Source organism: Myotis yumanensis, unplaced genomic scaffold, assembly GCF_028538775.1.
Source record: "Myotis yumanensis isolate MYYU_CA2020_CCGP unplaced genomic scaffold, mMyoYum1.0.hap1 SCAF_3, whole genome shotgun sequence".
NCBI classification, from domain to species: Eukaryota; Metazoa; Chordata; class Mammalia; order Chiroptera; family Vespertilionidae; genus Myotis; species Myotis yumanensis.
This window is the reverse complement of record NW_027223754.1, coordinates 207,904,449-207,915,276: the sequence shown is the minus strand read 5'-3', so window position 1 is coordinate 207,915,276 and position 10,828 is coordinate 207,904,449. Positions and strand designations below refer to the sequence as shown.

The 10,828-nt window shown below is 58.8% G+C and overlaps 1 long non-coding RNA gene across 1 annotated transcript in view; it reads right to left on the bottom strand.

The window, feature by feature from the left end:
- Nucleotides 1-1,620: 1,620 nt before the first annotated feature.
- The window catches only part of LOC139007552 (uncharacterized), a 46,486-nt gene continuing 37,278 nt past the window's right edge, over nucleotides 1,621-10,828 (bottom strand). Inside the window, exon 3 of the long non-coding RNA XR_011470868.1 lies at nucleotides 1,621-2,372. This is a non-coding gene — a long non-coding RNA (uncharacterized lncRNA). The remainder of the gene's footprint in view (nucleotides 2,373-10,828) is intronic.

The following is a 10,828-nucleotide window of genomic DNA, read 5'->3' as shown; positions in this document are numbered from 1 at the left end:
CTCAGGAGCTTCAACTGTTCCTAGTGCTCTTAGAATCATCCTGACAAACTTAACCAGAAGCCTACGGGGAGGGGGGCGTTGATCAAGACCGAGTTGAATCTAGACATTAATTGAGAAGAGCTGAGTTCTTTATGATATCGAATCTCCCTATACAAGCTGATGGCTGACCCTCTGCATTTATCGTCTCTTTTTTCGTTTGTGAGGGAGCTTTTCGAATGTACAGTATTAGAGAGAAGAGGTTTCTACCCAACACCCAGCCTCACAACTGACCCATGGCCACTCCGTGGTCAGCCGTAGCCCGTCCCTCCCTGCCCCTCCTCTGGCCCCAGCGCTCATCACTTCCAAGCAAATCTTTGGGATCTTCTTTAATATCGTCCAGTAATGTTTCTTGTCTTACTTTTTGTTTTCAAAGGATTATCGATTGACAGGAAGTTGCAACAATAGGCCCTCCCATGGCGACGTCTCACATCACCAAGCGCTTTCCCCAAACCAGGAAGTTGACATTGGCACCTTCTGCAGACCTGGTGCAGACTGCACGGGGTGACATGCATTCGTGTGTGTGTGTGTGTGTGTGTGCGCGCGCGCGCGCATGCCATGCATTTCATCAGCTGTGTGCATTTCCCACAATCAAGACACAGAACTGCCCCCACCACGACCCCTGACTGTCAGTTCCTCACGGACAATGACACCCGTCTCCTTTCCCTCTCTCCTCTGCAACTTGTCATGTTGAGTGGTTCCCGGTGGTCTGCATGTGCTAAGCTTTCTAACTAGTCATGCTTTGAAGGGCACCTAGGTAGTTTCCAATGTTTTACTATTACAAATAAAGCTACTATGCACAATCGCGTACATATTTTCATGCAAATGCCTAGTGTTGTTTCTCTGTAATAAATGCCCAGTCACATGACAAGCGGATGTTTCCTTTTCTTTTTTTTAAAATCCTCACCTGAGGCTATTTTCCCATTGCTTTTTCTAGAGAGAGTAGGAGAGAGAGGGAAAGACAGAGAGAAACATCAATGTGAGAGAAACACGTTGATTGGTTGACTCCTGCATGAGCCCTGACCAGGGCCTGGGCCGGGGAGAAGCCTGCAACCGAGGTACGTGCCCTTGACCAGAATCGAACCTGGGACCCTTTGGTCCGCAGGCTGATGCTCTATCCACTGAGCCAAACCGGCCAGGACAGATGTTTCCTTTTCTAAGAAACTGCCAAACTACCTTCCGGAGAGGCTGTACCTCAGTAACATTGTGTTTTTCTCTGTAACTATTTCATCAGATCTAACTTTTGTTTTGGTACAGGAGGATTTTTTTAAATACTTTATTGCTCTGATGTTTATAGATGCATTTTTTTAAATCCTCACCTAAAGATATGGTTTTTTGAAATTTATTTTTAGAGAGAGGAAGGGAGCGGGGGGCGGGGGGGGGGACGGGCGGGAGAGAAAGAAACATCGATAGTTTGCCTCCCATACGCGTCCTGACCGGGGACAGAACTTGAAACCTGGGTGTGTGCCCTGACTTGGAATCAAACCTGCACCCTCTCTGATGGACAGAACGACGCTCCAGCCAACTGAACCACCTGGCCAGAACATATAGATGCAATTTTTATTGAGATATAATTTACACACCATAAAATTCATCATGTTTAAGAGTGCAGTTCAGTCGTTTTTAGCACATTGACAAGGCCGTACCACCATCGCCACAACCTAATTCCAAAACTTTCTCATCCCGCTGAAAAGAAACCCTTCCCCATCAGCAGCCACTCCCCGCCCCCCTTGTCTGTGGCCCCCGGCCACTGTTAACTCGCTTTCTGTCTCTGCGGAGTTGCCTATTCTAGGTCTTTCCTATAAATGGAGTCACGTAACATGTGGCCTTGTGTGCCTGACTTCTTTAGCATGATATTTCCACGGTTCATGCACATGTTGTAGCTGCAATTAGTTTTTTATGTTGATTTGACATGGAAATACCCTACATCTCTCTCTCTCTCTCTCTCTATGCTGAATTTTTTCACAGCTCCAACAATTGTACATTTGGGGTTTTCTATGTAGACAATCGTATCATCTGCACATAATGCCAGTTTTGCTTCGTCCTGTCCAATCCTTACACCTTGTTGCCGTTTTTCACGTCTTACTGCTCCAGCTTGGGTCCCAGGACAATACCAACGAGATGCACGGACGAGGGCAGACTCACCTGGTCCCTGATCTTAAGGAACGTGTCCACTGCCCCTTTAAGAACCATGTTTGTGCTGGTTCTCGTAGATCATCTCGATCAGCTTAAGGAAGTTTCTTTCTATTCCAAGTTCGCGCGGGCATTTTTATCCTAAGTTGGTGTTGAGATGTATTGCCAGTGCCGAGATGGTCATACGACTTTTCTCCTTTCACCTATGGACATGATAAATCGCGTTCACAGATTTCCAAATGCAAAAACACATTTCTAGGATAAACCCAATTCTGCCCTGATGTCTGTGTCCCTTTTGTTCATTGCTGGGCTTGTTTAGTTAGTGTTGTATTTGGGGTTCCTGCATCGAGGTTCACCAATGGGAGTGGCCCATGTGAACTTACCGCGAGAATGGACCTGAGGTGCCGCTCTGCATACCTCTCCCTGCCTCCCTCCGGCGCCCTCACCCTCCGGACACACTGCTCTGGCCGGAGGGGTGCTCCTGTGGGTGGCAGAGGCTGGAGGCACCACAGGCCCCGAGGGAACAAGGACCCTGGGCTTCAGAGGGGCCGCAGAGCTGTGATGTCGCTGCCGAGCCCCTCTCTGAAGAGGGAGACTTAACAGAAATCTTCCCCTCCCTTCTCCTTGCGGGGGGGGGGGGGGGGGGGGGCCTCCAAAGGAAGTGGCTCAAAGGGGGCAGGGTCAGGGGTTAATGACCCCATTGTGCTGGGGCTGACGGATGGCCTGCCTGTCTGGCATTGCAGAGCATTTGCTGCCCCGGGCGAGCCCTGCCCCCTCCCAGCCTTTGATGACGGGGGAGGGGGGGCGGGCAGGGGGGTCTCCCTGCTGTGGGGACGCCAGGCCAGCCTCTTCGGAGGGGTCTGGTCTGCTGTGGCCCAGATGCAGCCACCACGTCCCCCCTGTTCCCTCCCACAGGGGCTCAGGCTGGCTTGGCTGCCCCATGCCAGTCCTGCGCGCCTTGTGGGCGACTAGGTCCTCAGAGATGACCCGACGAAGCCCAGCTCTCCCGCATTTCGGCCGGGAAACGGTATGACTTGGTCACGGCTCTCCTCAGGAGCAGGGGCCATCCAGGTCCTGGGACTTCCCGCCCACATGTGTCCCCACGGGGGCCAGCTCCAGGCTGAGGCGGATCGGATGCCGCCCTCCCTCCAGGGGCTCGCGGGCTGTGAACAGAACAGTCTGACCAATAGGCACCGGGTGCTAAGGGTGTCAGAGAGGATCCCCTAGACCAGCCGGCAGGCCAGGGGGGCTTCCAGAGGGAGGTGACGCTGGGGCTCATTCTAAACGAGTGAGTAGAAGTGAGACCAAAGCAGGCGGGGCAGCAAGGAAAGGCCTTCCTGGAAGAGAGAACAGCATACGCGGAGGCACAGAGTAAAGCCGGCGCGGTATGCGGGAGCCAGGCAGTTCGTGGTGGGCAAGGAGCCCATGGGTCGGCAGGGCCAGCTGTCCCAGGGCCTCCTGTGCCACCACGTTCGGTGTTGAGACTCGGCAGTTTATCTCTCGGGGAGGAAGAGAGCCGAGAGCCAGGTTCTAACCCTGCCTCCACCCACCCGTGCATGCATCCCTCCGTGACCCTCGGCAGGTCCCAGGCCCTGCACTGGGCTGCCTGGTCCCAGCCCCCAAGTGGAACCTGGGAGACGGGGCTGGGCGAGCACACACACCTCCACCTGGGCTCTGCTGTCCCTGTCACCTGGCCGGGCAGGGCAGGGTGTGCAGAGGCTGCTCTGAGCCCCAGAATGTTGGCACTGACATGGGAGGCAGGGGCTTGAACGAGATGCTTCCAGAGTGAATCACAGGCCACTTTCAACAGCGCGGCTGAGTCCATCGGCCTGAGGGGCCTCACGGGGACTTCCTGTTGCAGGGAGAAAGCAACGCCCCCAGTTGGATTTTCTGTTGTTTGCAGCCAAATGCATTTCATACGAGAATACACAAATGGACCCAGGGTCTGAAAGGTCCACCTGAGATTTCCCAGAGGAACGGGACTCTCTTAAGCACACGGCCACTCCATGCCCTCGTTCCAAACCGCTTTGAGATGCGAACGTGTTTACTGTAGGAATTTGGAAATACCATAAAATACAAAGCACTAAAAAGGTTTAAAACCACTCAAAGTCCCACCACCTGAATATATAACTAAGGTTGGCATTTTTGTGTTTTCTTTGTGGGTTTTCCCCTATAGTTTTTTTTAAAAATATGTTTTATTGAGGTTTTTACAGAGAGGAAGGGAGAGGGATAGTTAGAAACATCAGTGAGAGAGAAACATCGATCAGCCGCCTCCTGCACACTCCCCACTGGGGATGTGCCCGCAACCAAGGTACATGCCCTTGGCCGGAATCGAACCTGGGACCCTTCCGTCCTCAGGCTGACGCTCTATCCACTGAGCCAAACCGGTTAGGGCCCCTATAGTTTTTAGATGACGTGGAACTCACAGCATGTCGTTTTTATTAAAGTTGCTTGTATGCACGTATCACTTTATGTCCGGGTTTTTTACTTAAGCATAAATATACCAAACACCTTTCCTATGTCATTAAAGCCTCATAAGTGCCATTTTCAGTGGCCGTGTCGTATTCTGCCCTAGGACCAGGCTATGATTCGTTTGTCCAGTTCCCTACAAGGTGGCCTGTTGTTCACTATTTGTCTGCGCACAGCCATGTGTTCACACCTGGTGTGCGGTGACAGAGTCGGACGAGTGTGGCCTCCCTTGGCACCAAGTCACTGCAGCAGCTGAGCTGGGAGAGCGTCCAGGTCCTTTGATCAGCGGCCCCCGAGGTGCCCAGGGGCGTCCTGTGGTCACGTGCTGGCTGTGTCCTCCCGGGAAAGCAACATCGTCAACAAGACCCGCTGAGCACCTCTGTCTGTGTTTGTCTTGTGATAAGAATACTTAACATAAGATTGACCTCTTGCAAATGTTTAAGTTTTTTAAAAAACCTATTTGTATTGATTTCAGAGAGGAAGGGAGAGGGAGAGAGAGAGAGAAACATCAGTGATGAGAGAGAACCATCTACTGGCCGCCTCCCGCACGCCCCACACTGGGGATCGAGCCCGAAACCTGGGCATGTTCCCCGACCGGGAATCGAACCATGACCTCCCGGTTCCTAGGTTGACGCTCAATCACTGAGCTAGGCAATGCAGTCTATTCACAGAGCTGTACAACGATCACCCCAATCATTTTAGAACATTGTTATCACCCCAGAAAGAAACCTAACGCTTTAGCCATCCCCTCTAGCCTCCACCCCCACACCCCCCTCGGCAACCACTAATCTACATCCTGTCTCACAGAGGGGCTATTCTGGAACTCCAGACTCAACTTCTCTCGCCCGAGTCTCCTCATCCATAGCCTGGGGATGCCAACGCTGCGGCCTCGAGGGGTTTGCGGGGAGGGTTCAGATACGTTCCCACGGGGCTTAGGCGGGTGTCTGCAGACTACGCAATGTGTTCCCCTTGTCCTCATCATCGGACACCGTCTCCAGCGGCTGGGGCTCCTCACCTGGCCCCACGCCTCCCACTCGCCCCATGAACTCATTTCTCCCTCGTCCACACCCCCAGCCCAGACCTCTCTCCCAGACGCCAGGCCCCCGGGGCATCTCCGCCCGTGTCCTTCCTCCCAGGCTGCCCTACCCTCCTTCCTCACCCTCTCGCTGGGCAGTGAGCTCCCAGGGCCCCCTGTCTTGCAGCACATGGCTCTCTACTGACTTGTCTCTCCTCCGGGACTGCGGGTCCTCTCTTTACTCGGAGTAAATCTCCCTCTTCCTCGCCCCTCCAGCCCTCATCCCATCATCACCAAGTCCGTGGATTTTGCCTCTTCTCCCCGCAGCCCTAAGGCCCCGGCCCAGCGCGTGGTCACGGTGAGCGTACCCTGCGAGCGCCACTCGGGCCCGTGAGCAGGGGCTGTTCTCCTCGCCCAAGCCCCTCCCTCCTCAGGGCTCCCTGGCTCCTGCGATGCCACACGAGGGGCTGCAGCTGCTGTGAGCGCCCACGTCCCTGCCCAGGACGCCGGCCTGGCAAGGGGTGGTGGGCCTCAGTTTCCTGACCTGGAAAATGGCCTCATCAGCCCGTCCCTGCCTGCCTTGCAGGGCTGTTGGGAGGGGACAGGGGAGGGGGACAGTGGTCAGAGACTGACTTCCCAGAGAGCAGACCTTTCGATAGCTCACTGGCTTCCTAACACGCCCATCTCAGACACAGTCTGTTTTCAGAACCTTGCAGTAAATTGGGTTTGGGAGTTTGGCTGGAGACTCGGGCCCATTTGAAAGTTCCCACGGGCCTGGGCATATTCCGAGGGCTCGTTTTTGGGAGGGGTTTGGGGGAGAAGCACAGGGCTCGGCCCAGCTGCAGCCCCGCTCACTGAGCCACGGGGACAGACAGACACTTACCCCTGAGCCTCAGTCTCCACCTCCAGGAAATGGGCGTCACTCCCGCCTCAGCTGACAGAGGGAGAAGGTGGTGGGAAGGCGCCCGTCTGGTCTCAGGGCAGGGAGGCGCCTGGTGGGGGCTGGGGACAGGGAGGGCCCCCTCGCCCAGAGGACAGGCCGTCACGCTGAGCCCCAACCACCCCAGGTGTTCCTCTCACAGAAGCCGGGGACTCTGGCGTGGCCGCTCCCAAGATGGCCGTGGCCGCCAGGCCCATCCGCGCTGGGGCGCCTGCGAGGTGAGGGGCGCCACGGCCAGGCCACGGTCCACTCCTCGCAGCCCAGGGGTGCAGTGGGCGGGAGGGAGGCTGGGAGGGGCGGGGGGGGGGGGGGGTGGGGGGCCGGGAAGAGCAGAGAGAGGGGCAGGAAGGGAACAAAGGCCCCTTTGTGGCGGGCAGGGGAAGAGGAGCGTTACCCAATGCCCGGGAGCCATGTTGGTAACAAGAGAGCCATTCTCTGCCGCTCGGAAAACAACGTGGAGAGCGAGAGAGGGAGGCTTAACCCCATGGGCGCGGGCGGGAGCCCCGGGCCACGGTGGGAGCTGGGGAAGGGGAAGGGGCGAGGGCGCTCGGGGCCGGCCCGGAGCTGGGTGACTCCCCGTCTCCCAGGCGGATCCTCGGATGGGACCGAGGCCCAGCGCGTGGCTGTGGCCGTGGCCCGCGTGGCTAAGTCCCGGCAGCCTGTGGACCAGGGACGGAGCCGTGGCCTCTACCCCCCACCCCAGGCCTGGTCAGAGGGCAGAGGGCGAGCCGCTGGCTTCAGGCCCTGGGGCGGCACCAGCCTCAGGCACCTCCCCGAAGCTTCCACCTCTGGCCTCAGGGCCGTGGGCCCCAGGGCCAGGCCGGGGCCACCCAGCCTCCGTGCCTCCTCCTGCTGACAGTGTATTTCCTCCCGAGGAATCCCTTCCTTCCTTGTAGTTTTGTTTGTTACAAAGCTTTTCCTGAAATTTAACTAAATCCCTTCCCTCTCCACCCCAGCTTTCTCCCAGCCCCACCATCTGCCAGCAGCCCTGGTCCTGGCCCTGGAGACACATCTGATAACCAGCAAATGACACGGAGGGAGTCCCTCCAGGCCTCCCTGCTGGGACCCCCGCTCCCGTGCACGGCTGTCCCTCCAGTCCCGCCTGTCCGCCCCTTGTCCGAAAACCACCCTCCCAGGGCCACAGGGGAGCCTCTCCATGAATGAAAGGGTAGATTGCTCTCAGCAGCAGAAGAAAGAGACCCTTCCCCTCCCCTCTCCTTCCTTCCTTCCTTCCTTCCTTCCTTCCTCCTTCTCTCCCTCCCTCCTCCCTCCCTCCCTCCCTCCCTCCCTCCTTCCTTCCTTCCTTCCTTCCTTCCTTCCTTCCTTCCTTCCCTCCCTCCCTCCCTCCCTCCCTCCCTCCCTCCCTCCTTCCTTCCTTCCTTCCCTCCCTCCCTCCCTCCCTCCTTCCTTCCTTCCTTCCTTCCTTCCTTCCTTCCTTCCTTCCCTCCCTCCCTCCCTCCCTCCCTCCCTCCTCCCACAAATGCGTGTTGAGCACTAGCCACTCCTGCCCTCAGGGAGCAGATGATCTTGTCAGGGACATGGACATAAATATACTAAGGAATGGCAGGCGGCCACCCTGCATGGTGGCCAGCAGGCAGGGCACAGGGAGAGAGGGAGGGAGGGTGTTACTGAGAGACAGTGGTCGGGAAGGCCACGAGGACACGGCATTTGACAAAGATCTGGATGAAGAGAGGAAGACTGCCGGGGCAAGAATGTTCCAGAATGTGGGAGCCGCTCAGGCAAAGGCCCTGAGGGGGCCTGTGCCCAGAGGGGCCAGAGTGGCTGCAGCAGAGCGAGGGAGGGAGCGAAGGGGAGGGGCGCTCAGGCCTGTGGGAATGCTGGGGGAGCCTGGGGTAAGGGGCCGTGGGAGCTGGGAGCAGGGCAGGGTGTGGTCTGAACCCCATTTCAATAAGGACTCGGCTATCCTGGGGGAATGAACTGTAGGAGGTCAAAGGTGAACGCTGGAGACTGACCAGGACCTCTGAACTCGGCATGCCCCACCCCTCGCAGCCACTGGCCACAGGACAACCAGCCGCCCTACAGCCCAATCCTTCCTTGAATACAGTTGACTGCACCCCCCCACTGTGTGCTAAGAATGGGGCCCGTTCCCTTAGGACAGGCAGGTTCCTAAGGAGAGGAAGGTAGGGATGGTTCCAGGAAGCCTCTGATGGTCTACAGGCCAGGGGGTAGGAGAGGGAGGAGCCTCAAGTGGCCCTGGGGCCAGGGGGGGGGGGAGAGGGAGGAGCCTCAGGTGGCCCTGGGGCCAGGGGGGAGGAGAGGGAGGAGCCTCAGGTGGCCTAAGGGCCAGGGGGGAGGAGAGGGAGGAGCCTCAGGTGGCCTACAGGCCTGGGGGGAAGAGAGGGAGGAGCCTCAGGTGGCCTAAGGGCCAGGGGGAGGAGAGGGAGGAGCCTCCGATGGCCTACAGGCCTGGGGAGAGGAGAGGGAGGAGCCTCCGATGGCCTACAGGCCTGGGGAGAGGAGAGGGAGGAGCCTCCGATGGCCTACAGGCCAGGGGGGAGGAGAGGGAGGAGCCTCAGGTGGCCCTGGGGCCAGGGGGGAGGAGAGGGAGGAGCCTCAGGTGGCCCTGGGGCCAGGGGGGAGGAGAGGAAGGAGCCTCAGGTGGCCCTGGGGCCAGGGGGGAGGAGAGGGAGGAGCCTCAGGTGGCCTAAGGGCCAGGGGGGAGGAGAGGGAGGAGCCTCAGGTGGCCTACAGGCCTGGGGGTAGGAGAGAGAGGCCTCTAGGCTCAGAGGGACGCAAGCAAGACAGACTCAGGGGTTCCAACTGAACAGAAAGGAAACGCCCCTAGCTGGCCCCAGACCTGGGCGGGTGAGAGAGACCCCTGTGTGCCTGTCTACCCCCCACTGACTTGCTATGGGCCCTCTGGCAGCCCCTGGCCTCTCGGGCCTCTGCCTGCTCATCTGTCACAGGGACCCATCCCTTCTAGCTCCTCAGGGTGGTGGTGAGCCCCGGGCGAGGGGAAGGTGTGCGGGCCCTGGGTGGGTGGGAAGCCTGCAGGAGGCTGCTCCTGGCAGTGTGGCCATTGGGCTCCGGCTGGGTTCCAGGCCTGTGATCCGTGTACAACATGATCCAACGGAGGGATCTGGGCAGCAGACAGCGTGGCAAAGAGGAGAAAATGAGAGCAGGAGGGGAAGGGGGAAGGGAAGGGGGGAGGAGGAGGGAAGTGGGGAGAGCTGGCCGTGCCTGGGCAGGGAGCGCTTCCTGGAGGCGGTGGCTTTGGTGCATTAGGTGACGGGCAGGGTGTGCAGAGGCCACAGGAGCAGGAGGCTTGTAGGCAGGACCAGCACCAGGAAAGGCACAGAGGAGGGAACCAAGTGGAGAGGAGGAAAGGTGACGTCAGCCCCTGGCTGGGGAGGTGGGGAGACTGGAGTGGGAGCCTGGAAAGCCCCCAGGTCCCACCTCCACGCCCCAGCCTCAGGCGTAAATTCCTGGTTCCCAACTCCAGCCTCTGCCAGCCCTGCCCCGCCCCCCCCCCCCCCCCCCCCCCCCCCGCAGCACCTTCCCAGTGTCCGTGCTGGCTGATTCCGTCTGAGCTATGCCCCACATCCCCTCCAGGAGCCCTCTCTGAACCCCAGACCGGTTGGGAATCCTCCTCGGAGTAGTTCATCCTGTCCCGAGAGGAGGCCCTGTTATTATGCCCATTTTAAGGAGGAGAAACCGAGGCTCAGAGAAATGTCAGGATGCATAGCTGGTGCCATAGCTGAGGCTCCCACTCGGAGAGAGGCCTGGCCTGTTGGAGCTCTTCCCCTAGTGCCCCCACCCCCACCCCCACCTCCACCCACTCTGTGCCAGACGCCTCTGTCTCCTTAGTCCCAGCGCTGGGGGGTCGCTGATTCCGTTACTATCACCCCCACTTCACGGAGGGGGAAGCTGTGGCCCAGAGAAGGCCGGGAGTCACCTGCCTCCACGCAGCCAGGAGGGGCCGGCAGATTCTGAAGCCGGGAGTGGCCAACGCACCCCTGCTGGTCTGAGAAGCACAAAGGACAGAGGCCAGGACTGAGGCCGGGGACCTAGACAGCAGGAGAGATCACCAGTGGGGACGGGAGCCCAGCGTGGCAGCCCGGGAGGTCAGGGATGGATGGCCTGCGGGTGGCGAGGCAGCGGCCCGAATGGTGGCGAGAGGAGGAAAACTGGGAGGGGCGGCTGGAGAGGCAGGCAGGGAGCTGGGAGAACGGGGTCCCTGGGTCTCAGGCCGCCCGGGTGCTGCCCTGGGCCTG